The sequence below is a fragment of the Pongo abelii genome, chromosome 21 (genome assembly GCF_028885655.2).
Source record: "Pongo abelii isolate AG06213 chromosome 21, NHGRI_mPonAbe1-v2.0_pri, whole genome shotgun sequence".
In the NCBI taxonomy this organism is placed as follows: domain Eukaryota; kingdom Metazoa; phylum Chordata; class Mammalia; order Primates; family Hominidae; genus Pongo; species Pongo abelii.
Genome location: NC_072006.2, coordinates 52422171 through 52438121, shown reverse-complemented (window position 1 = coordinate 52438121; position 15951 = coordinate 52422171). Strand labels below are relative to the sequence as shown.

The 15951-nt window shown below is 52.2% G+C and overlaps 1 long non-coding RNA gene across 2 annotated transcripts; it reads right to left on the bottom strand.

Annotated features, from left to right (window-relative positions):
• Positions 1-2816: 2816 nt before the first annotated feature.
• LOC129052143 (uncharacterized) lies at positions 2817-14794 on the bottom strand. Of its 2 annotated transcripts, XR_008516983.2 has the most exons (3): positions 14056-14684; positions 12785-13609; positions 2817-10421 (listed from the first exon to the last, which is right to left on the bottom strand). It is a non-coding gene; the product is annotated as an uncharacterized LOC129052143 (long non-coding RNA). The 2 variants fall into 2 exon arrangements; XR_010138722.1 differs by having other exon boundaries at positions 2817-13609; positions 14056-14794.
• Between the last annotated feature and the right edge of the window lie 1157 nt (positions 14795-15951).

The following is a 15951-nucleotide window of genomic DNA, read 5'->3' as shown; positions in this document are numbered from 1 at the left end:
TAAAGTTAGATCATGATGATAAAGCCCACCCACCTAAGACGGCCAGGAACTTCCCTGCAGTCACAGTCAGTTTATTTAGCTTGCTGCAGTCACGGAGATTCCCACACCCATGGCCACCTGGGGACATCTCAGTAAGAGGGAAGGGGCAGTGCTTCTTAGAGGACCTAGGCTTCTACTGAACGATTCCAAAAAGGGATTAAGGAGGCTAGGTCAAGAAATGAGGGCAACTTGGTGATTGTGTATCTTAAATACTTTATCTCAGGAGTGGGAAGCTTGAAGCAGGCTAGAGTTGTCATTGGTAAAGAGGCAGCTGTCACTCATGTTAGAAAAGGGGGGTGTTCAGTCATTTCTGTGGCTGCAGAGTGGTCTTGTCTCTGCCTACCTCTAAACGCGGTCAACTTGTGGCCTTGTCTGAACGAGTTCATATTCTTTGAGTGTGGTTCATGTCGACTCAGGAGCATCATGGCCTGGAGGGTTGTGTTTCTCAGTTCCCTCCATAGTCTAGATGCAAACAGGACTGGTTTTTTTTCCCCCTTCCCAATGATCATATTATGGAAGGCCTTGGTTTTCACCCTGAGAAGGATTGTATCTAACTTGGTAGATGAGACAGAGTTATCAAAGATACTTGGGTGCTGGAGTAATCAAGTTAGAATCGTACTTGGGAGATCAGGTATCTGTCAGTCTTTTGGAAGAGAAAGGACAGGAGGTAGGGTATTAAGGGCAATTATGGTCCAGGCTAGAGAAGGTGCAATGCCAATGAAGGTACCAGACGTAGGAAGGAAACAAGCTGACCAATGGAGGAGGCATCTGAGGGAGGGAACAACAGGCTGTCCCCTGGATTGGATGCTGGTGGTGGAATAAGATAAAGTAGGAGGTGCTGATGTTTGCTCACCCAACAGCTGTCCCCACCCTACTTGCTAACAGGATTTTTTTCTAGGCAAAGTGGAAATGGATCACAATTGGTCAAAACCAGTCTTGGCTATGCCAGTCACCTTTGCCAGATACTTCCCAGCTCCCTTTACAGTGAGGACTTCCCTATGACTCATTCTGACCCAAAAGACTGAAGAGGATTGTGACAGGTCTCCTGAGAAAGAGATAACAGGTGTAAAGAGGGTGTATAAAATAACCCTTATAAAAATAACAGGTGTAAAGAGGGTGTTCCCTTGAATTGTCCCATTTCATTGTTTTGGCTTTGATCCTAAACCGGAAGCGTCGAAGCCAAGCCTTTGATTACCTCCCATTTTCTACAATAGGAAATTGGAATATGTAATGCCTAGATCTGCACCCCATCCCCCAGTCTTTTCCTAAAAACACTGGTATTTTCTTTTCCTAAAAATATTGGTATTTTCTTTTCCTATCTTTTGAGAAGGAGGTATTGCTCGTGTCTGGGTGAATTGCTTATGCCAATGAGATTTTCATAGACACGGCACAGGAAGAAGCCTGGAATGTGTCGGCACTGCCAGGCCTGCCCTCTAATGCTCTTGATTTTTCCCACGAGACGAGCGTGCCCCAGGGAACTTCGGCTCCGGCTGCAGGATGAGAAGCGTGTGGAGCACGCAGGGTTCCAACCCTCAGCCTGGAGTCAAGCCCAGACTAGATCAGCCTAAGCCCAGCCAAGCCACGGGTGCAGGAGTGAAAAGCAAATGCTAACTGTCCGTGACATTGGCTTTCAAAGGGGTGTGTCATGTTATGTGGCTCATCCCAGCAACAATGAAGATATTTCTCTATCAGTCAGTTGGTAAATAATTATTGACAATGTGCAAGGAAGGTGGAGTGATTGGAGTAGATTTGGTCCCTATTCTCATGGAGCTTACTTTCTAGAGGGGAAGACAGATGATGGGTGAATAAACATAAATTATTCTATTAGGTTGCTGCAGCAGTAATTCTGGTTTTTGCCATTAAAGGTAATGGCAATCAAAAGCAGGGAGGAGCCGGCGCTGCAGTTCATTAAAAGTAATGGCAAAAACTGCGATGACTTCTGCACCAACCTAACAGAATAATTACAAGTGTGCAAAACGCTGTCATAGGAAAGTTCCAAGTGCCAGGATAGCATCTAGCTTCCTGGAGTCAGGAGATGGGAGTTTTCAACCTAAGCAAGGTTAAGTTCAAGTGGTGGGGGCAGGCAGGGGGCGATATTTCAGTGGAGACTCCAAGGATGAATGGAAATTAGAAAAGTGAACCCAGATGGTGAGGCGGGAAGTGTTTCAGGCACAGAGAACAGCATGTGCAAAGGCCTATGCGGGAAGGACATCGTGTGTTCATGGACCTGAGGGGCGGCCAGCAGGCTGGAGCTGAGCGGGTTGAGAGGAGGATGGGGAGCCGGGGAAAGGCACTCCACGCAGAGGGCACAGCAGGGGCAAAGGCCCGGAGTCAGGCCTGAGCCTGTGTGGTTTGAGGAAGCAACAGAGGCCTGTCTGGGAGGAAAGTAACAGCAGAGGGGAGACCATGAGGTCAGGGCAGAGGGCAGGGCCGTGCTGGGCACTGTGAGCTGTGGATGGAAACTGGCATTCATGCTCGGGTGAGGGGAACGTGTTAGAACATTTTAAGGAGGGCAGGAACATTTGAGGATAATGTGAACTCTAGGAATCTCAACCAAGTAAATTCATAATTTGAATGTTCACAAGACTTCTGCACAGGCAAAGTGAAAGATCGTTTCTAGAGCTGTGAGATAAGACCACAGTAAAAAAGAATTACTAAGTTTTTAAAGGTCATTTCAAATGGTGGATTTCCATCTTACAATTCAATGCAAGTAGGTTGCAAGCTTGATGGAAAGTAGAAAAGTTTCCTGACTTGCGTGAACAGAAAAGAAACATCAATTTGAAAGGAAAACATTTATTTATTTACTTCCTCTACAGTTTTCCTGACTGCTACATTTCATAAGAAGGGATTGTTTGTGAGGGTCAAGGAGCTGGAGGGCTGGGGAGGAGCTGGTGTTTTTGTTCAAGTTTGAGGGTCCTGGAGCTGGAGACCAGGGAAGGAGGGGCTGCTGCCACTGATGTCTTAGGGTTGTGGAGCTGAAGATCCCAGAGGAGCCGGTGCTGCTCTTCTAGCTTGAGTTTCGTGGAGCTGGAGACCCAGGGAGAAGATGGTGCTACTGTTCTAATTTAAGGATCGTGAAACAGAAGACCCAGAAAGGAGCTGGTGCTGCCGCTGCTCAGATCTGAGGGTGCTGGAGCTGGAGCCTGGGGGTGGAGCCAGTGCTGCCTTTGAAGTCTGAAAGTCATTGAGCTGGAAGTCCAGGAAGCAGCTGTTCTAGTTTGAGGGTCGTGGAGCTGCAGACCCAGGCAGGAGCAACGTTGCTGTACTTCGAGGGTCAGACAGCTGGCGACCCAGAGAGGAGACATCTTGTTCTAGCTTCAGGGTCGTGGAGCTGCTGACCCAGGCAGGAGCATTGTTGTTTTAGTTCGAGGGTCAGGAAGCTGGCGACCCAGGGAGAAGCAGTCTTGTTCTAGTTTGAGGGTCGTGGAGCTGCTGACCCAGGGAGGAGCAATGTTGTTATTTGAGGGGCTGGAAGCTGCAGACCTAGGGAGGAGACGTCTTGTTTTAGCTTGAGGGTCGTGGAGCTGCCGACTCAGGGAGGAGCAATGCTGTCATAGTTAGAGGGTGCGGAAGCTGACGACACATGGAGGAGAGAATTTGATCTGGTTTGAGGGTCGTGGAACTCCCGACCCAGGGAGGAGCAATGTTGTTTTAGTTCGAGGGTGCGGAAGCTGCCAACACAGGGAGGAGAGATCTTGATCTGGTTTGAGTGTCGTGGAGCTGCCGACCGAGGGAGGAGCATTGTTGTTTTAGTTCGAGGGTCCGGAAGCTGGCGACACAGGGAGGAGAGATCTTGTTCTAGTCTGAGGGTCGTGGAGCTGCAGACCCATGGAGGAGCAATGTTGTCATAGTTCGAGGGTCTGGAAGCTGGCGACACAGGGGGAGAGATCTTGTTCTAGTCTGAGGGTCCTGGAGATGCACAACCAGGGAAGAGTAATGTTGTTTTAGTTCGAGGGTCAGGAAGCTGGCGACACAGGGAGGAGAGATCCAGTTCTTGTCTGAGGGTCGTGGAGCTGCCGACCCAGGGAGGAGCAATGTTGTTTTAGTTCGAGGGTCAGGAAGCTGGCGACACAGGGAGGAGAGATCTTGTTCTTGTCTGAGGGTCGTGGAGCTGCAGATCCAGGGAGGAGCAATGTTGTTATTTGAGGGACTGGAAGCTGCAGACCCAGGGAGGAGCAATGTTGTTCTAGTCTGAGGGTCGTGGAGCTGCAGATCCAGGGAGGAGCAATGTTGTTATTTCAGGGACTGGAAGCTGCAGACCTAGGGAGGAGAGGTCTTGTTTTAGTTTGAGGGTCGTGGAGCTGCCAACCCACGGAGGAGCAATGTTGTCATAGTTCGAGGGTCTGGAAGCTGACGACCCAGGGAGGAGTGGTCTTGTTCTAGTCTGAGGGTCGTGGAGATGCACAACTAGGGAGGAGCAATGCTGTTTTAGTTCGAGATACCGGAAGCTGGCGACACAGGGAGGAGAGGTCTTGTTCTAGTCTGAGGGTCGTGGAGCTGCAGACCCACGGAGGAGCAATGTTGTCATAGTTCGAGGGTCTGGAAGCTGGCGACACAGGGAGGAGAGATCTTGTTCTAGTCTGAGGGTCCTGGAGATGCACAACCAGGGAGGAGCAATGTTGTTTTAGTTGGAGGGTCAGGAAGCTGGCGACACAGGCAGGAGAGATCTTGTTCTAGTCTGAGGGTCGTGGAGCTGCAGATCCAGGGAGGAACGATGTTGTTATTTCAGGGACTGGAAGCTGCAGACCTAGGGAGGAGAGGTCTTGTTTTAGATTGAGGGTCATGGAGCTGCTGACCCAGGGAGGAGCACTGTTGTTATTTGAGGGGCTGGAAGCTGCAGACCTACGGAGGAGAGGTCTTGTTTTAGTTTGAGGGTCTTGGAGCTGCGGACCCAGGGAGGAGCAATGTTTTCAATAGTTCGAGGGTCAGGAAGCTGGCGACACAGGGAGGAGAGGTCTTGTTCTAGTCTGAGGGTCGTGGAGCTGCAGACCCATGGAGGAGCAATGTTTTCATAGTTGCAGGGTCTGGAAGCTGGCGACACAGGGAGGAGAGTTCTTGTTGTAGTCTGAGGTTCGTGGAGCTGCAGACCCACGGAGGAGCAATGTTGTCATAGTTCGAGGGTCTGGAAGCTGGCGACACTGGGAGGAGAGATCTTGTTCTAGTCTGAGGGTCGTGGAGCTGCAGATCCAGGGAGGAGCAATGTTGTTATTTCAGGGACTGGAAGCTGCAGACCTAGGGAGGAGAGGTCTTGTTTTAGTTTGAGGGTCGTGGAGCTGCCGACCCAGGGAGGAGCAATGCTGACATAGTTCGAGGGTCGGGAAGCTGACGACACACGGAGGAGTGATCTTGATCTGGTTTAAGGGTCATGGAGCTCCTGACCCAGGGAGGAGCAATGTTATTTTAGTTCGAGGGTCCGGAAGCTGCCAACACAGGGAGGAGAGATCTTGATCTGGTTTGAGGCTCGTGGAGCTGCAGACAGAGGGAGGAACAATGTTGTTTTAGTTCGAGGGTCGGAAGCTGGCGACACAGGGAGGAGAAGTCTTGTCCTAGTCTGAGGGTTGTGGAGCTGCAGACCCACGGAGGAGCAATGTTTTCATAGTTCGAGGGTCTGGAAGCTGGCGACACAGGGAGGAGAGTTCTTGTTCTAGTCTGAGGGTCGTGGAGCTGCAGATCCAGGGAGGAGCAATGTTGTTATTTGAGGGACTGGAAGCTGCAGACCTAGGGAGGAGAGGTCTTGTTTTAGTTTGAGGGTCGTGGAGCTGCCAACCCAGGGAGGAGCAATGTTGTCATAGTTCGAGGATCGGGAAGCTGGCGACACAGGGAGGAGTGGTCTTGTTCTAGTCTGAGGGTCGCGGAGCTGCAGACCCACGGAGGAGCAATGTTGTCATATATCGAGGGTCTGGAAGCTGGTGACACAGGGAGGAGATATCTTGTTCTAGTCTGAGGGTCGTGGAGATGCACAACCAGGGAGGAGCAATGTTGTTTTAGTTCGAGGGTCAGGAAGCTGGCGACAGAGGGAGGAGAGATCCTGTTCTTGTCTGAGGGTCATGGAGCTGCAGATCCAGGGAGGAGCAGTGTTGTTATTTGAGGGACTGGAAGCTGCAGACCTGGGGAGGAGAGGTCTTGTTTTAGTTTGAGTGTCGTGGAGCTGCTGACCCAGGGAGGAGCAATGTTGTCATAGTTCGAGGGTCGGGAAGCTGGTGACACAGGGAGGACAGGACTTGTTCTAGTCTGAGGGTCGCGGAGCTGCAGACCCACGGAGGAGCAATGTTGTCAATAGTTTGAGGGTCTGGAAGCTGGCGACACAGGGAGGAGAGATCTTGTTCTAGACTGAGGGTCGTGGAGCTGCAGATCCAGGGAGGAGCTGTGTTGTTATTTGAGGGACTGGAAGCTGCAGACCTAGGGAGGAGAGGTCTTGTTTTAGTTTGAGGGTCGTGGAGCTGCCGACCCAGGGAGGAGCAATGTTTTCATAGTTCGAGGGTCAGGAAGCTGGCGACACAGGGAGGACAGGTCTTGTTCTAGTCTGAGGGTCGTGGAGCTGCAGATCCAGGGAGGAGCAATGTTGTTATTTGAGGGGCTGGAAGCTGCAGACCTAGGGAAGAGACGTCTTGTTTTAGCTTGAGGGTCGTGGAGCTGCCGACCCAGGGAGGAGCAATGCTGTCATAGTTCGAGGGTGCGGAAGCTGACGACACAGCGAGGAGAGATCTTGATCTGGTTTGAGGGTCGTGGAGCTCCCGACCCAGGGAGGAGCAATGTTGTTTTAGTTCAAGGGTCCGGAAGCTGCCAACACAGGGAGGAGAGATCTTGATCTGGTGTGAGGGTCGTGGAGCTGCCGAACGAGGGAGGAGCAATGTTGTTTTAGTTCAAGGTTCTGGAAGCTGGCGACACAGGGAGGAGAGATCTTGTTCTAGTCTGAGGGTCATGGAGCTGCAGATCCAGGGAGGAGCAATGTTGTTATTTGAGGGACTGGAAGCTGCAGACCTAGGGAGGAGAGGTCTTGTTTTAGTTTGAGGGTCGTGGAGCTGCCGACCCAGGGAGGAGCAATGTTGTCATAGTTCGAGGGTCTGGAAGCTGGCGACACAGGGAGGAGAGATCCTGTTCTTGTGTGAGGGTCATGGAGCTGCAGATCCAGGGAGGAGCAATGTTATTATTTGAGGGACTGGAAGCTGCAGACCTAGGGAGGAGAGGTCTTGTTTTAGTTTGAGGGTCGTGGAGCTGCGGACCCAGGGAGGAGCAATGTTGTCATAGTTCGAGGGTCGGAAAGCTGGCGACACAGGGAGGAGCGGTCTTGTTCTAGTCTGAGGTTTGTGGAGATGCACAACCAGGGAGGAGCAATGTTGTTTTAGTTCGAGGGTCAGGAAGCTGGCGACACAGAGAGGAGAGATCCTGTTCTTGTCTGAGGGTCGCAGAGCTGCCGACCCAGGGAGGAGCAACGTTCTTTTAGTTCGAGGATCAGGAAGCTGGCGACACAGGGAGGAGAGATCTTGCTCTAGTCTGAGGGTCGTGGAGCTGCAGATCCAGGGAGGAGCAGTGTTGTTATTTGAGGGACTGGAAGCTGCAGACCTAGGGAGGAGAGGTCTTGTTTTAGTTTGAGGGTCGTGGAGCTGCCGACCCAGGGAGGAGCAATGTTTTCATAGTTCGAGGGTCTGGAAGCTGGCGACACAGGGAGGACAGGTCTTGTTCTAGTCTGAGGGTCGTGGAGCTGCAGATCCAGGGAGGAGCAATGTTGTTATTTGAGGGGCTGGAAGCTGCAGACCTAGGGAGGAGACGTCTTGTTTTAGCTTGAGGGTCGTGGAGCTGCCGACCCAGGGAGGAGCAATGCTGTCATAGTTCGAGGGTGCGGAAGCTGACGACACAGAGAGGAGAGATCTTGATCTGGTTTGAGGGTTGTGGAGCTCCCGACCCAGGGAGGAGCAATGTTGTTTTAGTTCGAGGGTCCGGAAGCTGGCGACACAGGGAGGAGAGATCTTGCTCTAGTCTGAGGGTCGTGGAGCTGCAGACCCACGGAGGAGCAATGTTGTCATAGTTCGAGGGTCTGGAAGCTGGCGGCACAGGGAAGAGAGATCTTGTTCTAGTCTGAGGGTCCTGGAGATGCACAACCAGGGAGGAGCAATGTTGTTTTAGTTGGAGGGTCAGGAAGCTGGCGACACAGGCAGGAGAGATCTTGTTCTAGTCTGAGGGTCGTGGAGCTGCAGATCCAGGGAGGAGCAATGTTGTTATTTCAGGGACTGGAAGCTGCAGACCTAGGGAGGAGAGGTCTTGTTTTAGATTGAGGGTCATGGAGCTGCTGACCCAGGGAGGAGCACTGTTGTTATTTGAGGGGCTGGAAGCTGCAGACCTACGGAGGAGAGGTCTTGTTTTAGTTTGAGGGTCTTGGAGCTGCGGACCCAGGGAGGAGCAATGTTTTCAATAGTTCGAGGGTCAGGAAGCTGGCGACACAGGGAGGAGAGGTCTTGTTCTAGTCTGAGGGTCGTGGAGCTGCAGACCCATGGAGGAGCAATGTTTTCATAGTTGCAGGGTCTGGAAGCTGGCGACACAGGGAGGAGAGTTCTTGTTGTAGTCTGAGGTTCGTGGAGCTGCAGACCCATGGAGGAGCAATGTTGTCATAGTTCGAGGGTCTGGAAGCTGGCGACACTGGGAGGAGAGATCTTGTTCTAGTCTGAGGGTCGTGGAGCTGCAGATCCAGGGAGGAGCAATGTTGTTATTTCAGGGACTGGAAGCTGCAGACCTAGGGAGGAGAGGTCTTGTTTTAGTTTGAGGGTCGTGGAGCTGCCGACTCAGGGAGGAGCGATGCTGACATAGTTCGAGGGTCGGGAAGCTGACGACACACGGAGGAGTGATCTTGATCTGGTTTGAGGGTCGTGGAGCTCCTGACCCAGGGAGGAGCAATGTTGTTTTAGTTCGAGGGTCTGGAAGCTGCCAACACAGGGAGGAGAGATCTTCATCTGGTTTGAGGGTCGTGGAGCTGCCGAACGAGGGAGGAGCAATGTTGTTTTTGTTCGAGAGTCCGGAAACTGGCGACACAGGGAGGAGAGATCTTGTTCTAGTCTTAGGGTCGTGGAGCTGCAGACCCACGGAGGAGCAATGTTGTCATAGTTCGAGGGTCGGGAAGCTGGCGACACAGGGAAGAGAGATCTTGTTCTAGTCTGAGGGTTGTGGAGATGCACAACCAGGGAGGAGCAGTGTTGTTTCAGTTCGAGGGTCAGGAAGCTAGGGACAGAGGGAGGAGAGATCCTGTTCTTGTCTGAGGGTCCTGGAGCTGCAGATCCAGGGAGGAGCAGTGTTGTTATTTGAGGGACTGGAAGCTGCAGACCTAGGGAGGAGAGGTCTTGTTTTAGTTTGAGGGTCGTGGAGCTGCCGACCCAGGGAGGAGCAATGTTGTCATAGTTCGAGGGTCAGGAAGCTGGTGACACAGGGAGGAGAGATCTTGTTCTAGTCTGAGGGTCGTGGAGCTGCAGATGCAGGGAGGAGCAATGTTGTTCTTTGAGGGACTGGAAGCTGCAGACCTAGGGAGGAGAGGTCTGGTTTTAGTTTGAGGGTCTTTGAGCTGCGGACCCAGGGAGGAGCAACGTTTTCATAGTTCGAGGGTCAGGAAGCTGGTGACACAGGGAAGAGAGGTCTTGCTCTAGTCTGAGGTTCATGGAGCTGCAGACCCAGGGAGGAGCAATGTTGTCATAGTTGCAGGGTCCGGAAGCTGGCGACACAGGGAGGAGAGATCTTGTTCTTGTCTGAGGGTCTTGGAGCCGCAGACCCACGGAGGAGCAATGTTTTCATAGTTCGAGGGTCTGGAAGCTGGCGACACAGGGAGGAGAGATCTTGTTCTTGTCTGAGGGTCATGGAGCTGCAGATCCAGGGAGGAGCAATGTTGTTATTTGAGGGGCTGGAAGCTGCAGACCTAGGGAGGAGACGTCTTGTTTTAGCTTGAGGGTCGTGGAGCTGCCGACCCTGGGAGGAGCAATGCTTTCATAGTTCGAGGTTGCGGAAGCTGACGACACAGGGAGGAGGGATCTTGATCTGCTGTGAGGGTCGTGGAGCTGCCGACCGAGGGAGGAGCAATGTTGTTTTAGCTCGAGGGTCTGGAACCTGGCAACACATGGAGGAGAGATCTTGTTCTATTCTGAGGGTCGTGGAGCTGCAGACCCACGGAGGAGCAATGTTGTCATAGTTCGAGGGTCTGGAAGCTGGCGACCCAGGGAGGAGAGATCTTGTTCTAGTCTGAGGGTTGTGGAGATGCACAACCTGGGAGCAGCAATGTTGTTTTAGTTCGAGGGTCAGGAAGCTGGCGACACAGGGAGGAGAGATCTTGTTCTAGTCTGAGGATCATGGAGCTGCAGATCCAGGGAGGAGCAATGTTGTTATTTGAGGGACTGGAAGCTGCAGACCTAGGGAGGAGAGGTCTTGTTTTAGTTTGAGGGTCGTGGAGCTGCCGTCCCAGAGAGGAGCAATGTTGTTTTAGTTCGAGGGTCCGGAAGCTGACGACACAGGGAGGAGAGGTCTTGTTCTAGTCTGAGGGTGGTGGAGCTGCAGACCCAGGGAGGAGCAATATTTTCATAGTTGCAGGTTCCGGAAGCTGGCGACACAGGAAGGGGAGGTCTTGTTCTAATCTGAGGGTGGTGGAGCTGGAGATCCTTGAATGAGCTGGTGCTGCAGTTTAAATCTGTGGTTCCTGGAGCTGGAGCCCTAGGCAGTAGCTGGTGTTGTTGTTGTTTATATATGAGGGTCATGGGGCTTGACCTACAGGGAGGAGCCGCTGCTGGTGTTCAAGTCTGAGGGTGGTATAGCTGGAGAGCGGGGAGGAGGTAGTCTTGGTGTCTAGTGTGAGGGTGGTGGAGCTGTAGACCTGGGGAGGAGCCGGTGCTGCTGTGTAGTTTGAGGGTCATGGAACTGGAGACCTAGGGAGGAGCCAGTGCTACCGCCATTGAAGTCAGAGGGTCGTGGATCTCGTGTTTTCGGGGACAGCCCGTGCTGCTATTTAACTGTGGGGAGGATCCGGTGTGTCAGGTGACGTCTGAGGGTTTGGGACCTGGGGACCCAGGGAGGAGCCGGTGCTCTTCTTCTAGTTTGAGGGTAGTGGAGCTGGAGATCCCGGGAAGAGCCGGTGCTGTCATTTAAATCTGTGGGTCCTGGAGCTGGAACCCTTGTGGGGAGCCGGTTCTGCCATTCGTGTCTTAGGGTCATGGAGCTGGAAACCCAGGGAGGCAGCGGTGCTGCTGTTCTAGTTTAAGGATCGTGAAGGTGGAGATCTGGATAGGAGGTGGTGCTACGGTTGTTCAAATCTGAGGGTCGTGGAGCTGGAGCCTTGGGGAGTTGCCAGTGCTGCCTCTCAAGTCTGAGAGTTTCTGAGCTGGAGATCCAGACAGGAACCTGTGTTGCTGTTGTAGTTTGACAGTCATGGAGCTGGAGACTCAGGGGCGAGGGGTCCTGTTCTAGTCTGAGGGTTGTGGAGCTTGAGACCCAGGGAGGAGCTGCTGCTGCTGTTGTTTAAGGCTGAAGGTTGTGGAGTTGGAGACCAGGGAGGGAGCTGGTGTTACTGTTGATCAAGTCAGAGGGTCATGGGGCTTGAGGTACAGCGAGGAGCTGGTGCTGCAGTTGCAGGTTGAGGGTCATGGAGCTGGAAATCTAGGGAGGAGCTGCTGTTGGTGTTCAAGTCTGAGGGTCGTGTAGCTGGAGAGCGGGGAGGAGGTAGTCTTGTTGTCTAGTGTGAGGGTGGTGGATCTGTGGACCTGGGGAGGAGCTGGTGCTGCTGTGTAGTTTGAGGGTCATGGAACTGGAGACCTTGGGAGGAGCCAGTGCTACTGAGGGTCATGGATCTGGAGCTTTTGGGAACAGCTCATGCTGCTGTTTAACTGTGGGGAGGATCTGCTGTGTTAGTTGAAGTTTGAGGGTTTGGGAGCTGGAGACTAAGGGAGGAGCCAGTGATGCCATTCTATTCTGAGGGTCGTGGATCTGGAGACCTGGGGAGAGGCTGGTACTGCTGTTGTAGTTTGAGGCTCAAGGAACTGGAGACAGGGGGAGGAGCTGGTGCTGCTGCTGTTCATGTCTGAGGGTTGTAGAGCTGGAGACCCAGGGAGAAGCCCATACTATGGCTTTTTAAGTCTGAGGGTCATGGAGCCTGAGATCTGGGGAGGGGCCGGTGGTGCTGTTTAAATGGCTCCTCCCCGGGTCTCCAGCTCCATGACCTTCAAACTGGGACAGCAGCAGCAGCTCCTCCCCGGGTCTTCCAGCTCCATGACCCTCACACTAGAACAGCAGCACCGGCTCCACCCTGGGTCTCCAGATCCACGACCCTCAAACTGGAACAGCAGCACTGATTCCTCCCTGGGTCTCCAGCTCTACAACCCTCAGACTTGAGGAGCTGGAGACTCGGGGAGGAGCCAGGGCTGCTTTTCTACTTTGAGGGTTGTGGATCTGGAGACCTGGGGAGAGGCCGGTATTGCTGTTGTAGTTTGAGGTTCGTGGAACTGGAGACGGGGGAGGAGACGGTGCTGCTGCTGTTCATGTCTGAGGGTTGTAGAGCTGGAGACCCAGGGAGAAGCCAGTACTATGGCTTTTTAAGTCTGAGGGTCGTGGAGCCTGAGACTTGGGGAGGGGCCAGTGGTGCTGTTCAAATGGCTCCTCCCCGGGTCTCTAGCTCCATGACCTTCAAACTAGCACAGCAGCACTGGCTTGGAGCTAGAAACTTTCTGAGGAGCTGGTGCTGCCTTTCAAGTCTGAGAGTTGTTGAGCTGGAGACCCAGGGAGGAACCTGTGTTGCTGTTCATGTCTGAGGATTGTGGAGCTGGAGACCCAGAGAGGAGCCAGTGCTGCTGATCCAGTTTGAAGGCCGTGGAGCTGGAGATCCAAGGAAGAGCCGGTGCTGCCGTTTCAATCTGTGGGTCTTGGAGTTGGAGCCCTGGGGGGACCCAGTTGTTTCATTCAAGTCTTAGGGTCGTGGAGCTGGAAACCCAGGGAGGCGGCGGTGTTGCTGTTCTACTTTAAGGATCGTGAAGCTGGAGACCTGGACAGAAGCTGGTGCTACCGCTGTTCAAATCTGAGGGTCGTGGAGCTGGAGCCTTGGGGAGGTGCCAGTGCTGCCTCTCAAGTCTGAGGGTTGTTGAGCTGGAGATTCAAGGAGGAGCCGGTGTTGCTGTTGTTGTTGGAGGATTGTGGAGCTGGAAGCCGAAGAGGAGCTGGTGTTGCAGTTCAAGTTTGACGGTCGTGTAGCTGGAGACTTAGGGAGGTGCTGGTGCTACCACCGTGTAAGTTGAGGGTCGTGGAGCTGGTGGCCCCGGGGAAGAGCCAGTGCTATAGTTGAAGTTTGGGGGAACTGGAGACCCAGGGAGTAGCCGGTGTTGCTGTTCTAGCTTGAGGGTTATGGAGCTGGAGGCTTGGTGGGGGCTGGTGCTGCCTCCCAAGTCTGAGAGTCGTTGAGCTGGAGATCCACAGGGGAGCTGGTGCTGCTGTTGTAGTTTGAGGATTGTGGAGCTGGAGACCTGGGGCGGAGCTGGTGTTGGAGTTGGAGTTTGAGGGTCAGGGAGCTGGAGATCTCGGCAGGAGCCAGTGCTACTGTTTAAGTCTGAGGGTCGTGGAGCTAAACATGGAGCCAAAGTTGGGGAAGTAGAGAGAGAGAGTTACAGGATGACCCTGGAAACGGTAGATGTAGCTGTACCCCAAGCAAGCTAAGCTTGGGAACTTCTCAGTGCTAGTGATGAGTGCATTCTTTTTCCTCTTACACAGTTTGGATTTGTTTTCTGCCTCACAAGAGAGAAAGATCCTGATTAATACCCTTAGGAATTGAAAAGCTTAAAAAACTAAATGTTGTTGGTAATAAAAATAATAGGTATTAAACCATGATTATCCTGGCTGACAGAGACAAAATCACACACACACAATATATATCTTTCAATCAGTTAGTAAAATAAAACATAAATTGAAAAATAGACCCAAGCAAACTATTAAAAAGTTGTTTCATGGAGAAGCGATGGAGGACAGAGATTAATCTGAGAGTTGCTATTAATGGAAAAACTTCAAACTTACCATTTTTCCCGTGAGGTTTTGGTGTAGAATGATGTGTGAGTTCTGGCAGCTGAGTCACTTCACACAGCCCGGTGATGCAGTAGGTGTCACAGAAGGACCCTCTCCCAGTTGGTCCTGCCTCTCTGCTACGATGAGTGTGGCCTCTGATCCCCAACAGCTGACTGTGTCTTGAGACCACGCCCATGAGCACAAGGGTCTCCACGGTGAAGGTTCCTGGATGGAACACCGTGGATGTTCCTAATGTTCCTTCCTGATGTTCATCTGCCATCTTGCTATTTAATGCAATGTCTTCTAAATATTGAATAGAAAAAAGTATTTGTACAATATAGGCAAGGTATAAAGAATATCCACACACTGGACGCACAGACAGGGAGGGGCACCCACAGCAAACTCCTTTCGCCTGGGAGCAGGTGTGGTCCTTGAGTCCTATGTTGCCTGTTTCTTCCTCCGCCTTGGCCTACAGGCCGGATGTGATCTGACCTCTGCCTGCCTCTCGGACTCCATCTCCCCACTCCTGCTCCTGTTCTTTCTAACAATTATGTTACAGCCTCAGGGAATGTGACAAGGACCCTGAATCACGGTGGCTTCACTAAGACAGAGGTTCATTCTTTTCACATGAAAGTTCAAGCCAGTAGGGTGGTTCTTCTCTGTGCATTTTTCAGGCTCTTAGGCTACTTCCATCTTGCTCCTCTGACTTCCTTAGGGTGTAGCTTCCCCCACAGTGTCCATCCTATCTACTGCCAGCCAGCAGAGAGGGGAGAAGAGAACAAGAGGACACAAATCTTCCTTCCTCTAAAGGCAGTTGCTGTGCACTGGCCTTATGTGCATTGGCCACTGCCTGGTCACGTGGCCACTGCTTGCTGCAAGGGATGCTGGGCAGTTTTCATCCTGGATGCCAGTGCCCACCTGGGTGACTCCTGAGATCGAGGGGAGAGAGGACATGAAAGAGAGTCACTGGCTCTTCCCATCGTCATGCATGTTGCTCCAGTCTAGGGTGACCCACTGCCTCAGCTTGCTCAGGACTGACGGGGGTCATGGGGCATAGACCTTTCAGTTTTATAACAGGGGCAGTTCCAGGTAAATCATCCCAGCTTGGCTGAGACTCAGAAGTTTCCTGGGACATGGGATTTCTAGTGTTAAAACCGGAAAAGTTCTGGGCAAACCTGGACAAGTTGGTCCCCTTTACTCCAGACCCACTGGCTTCCTTTCTGCTCCTCCAGCAGCCAAGCCAGTGCCTGCTGTGGGGCCTTTCCATCTACTGTTACCCCTATCCGGGGTTCCCTTTCTGCAACTCTGTGCAGTGCTCACTCCTCTTCTGTTGAGGAAAAGCTGGAGTCTCTGGGTGTCACCAGGTGCCTGGTGTGCTGTACTCAGCACTACACGCTCTGTGAAAATCCCTCCATGCTCTTCATAGAATGAGATCTGTTCTTTCCACCCTTCCCTGCCTACTTCAGTTTCAACGTCTCTGAGGAGTATTAATTTTTATTCTCTTCAGCACTGAAAGATATATCTCTTTCCCTGAGTCTGTGGCTGGGTTCATGCATAGCCAGATAAATCTGATATTAATAATAACCTGAATGAAAAACATGTATTAAATCCCAAGATTATGATGTAGGAAGCAGGGATTCTGAAGAGATGTGTAAGCCTAATAAAGGCCAAAGGGTGTGGATTAAAAGGAAATGTGGGGTGGACAAACATTTCATGAAATAGAACCCCACCTCTTGGGTGAGTTCATTGGTACAAACTTTCTAGAGGGCAATTGGCAGTTGGCCAATGAAAGTGCACAACTTTTGGTCCCAAATTTCATTTATAGGCATTTATCCCTAGGAAATAGTCAGAAAAATATGCAAAGATGAATCTCTAAGGATTTTTATAAGAGGAAAGAAGTAGGAAGTA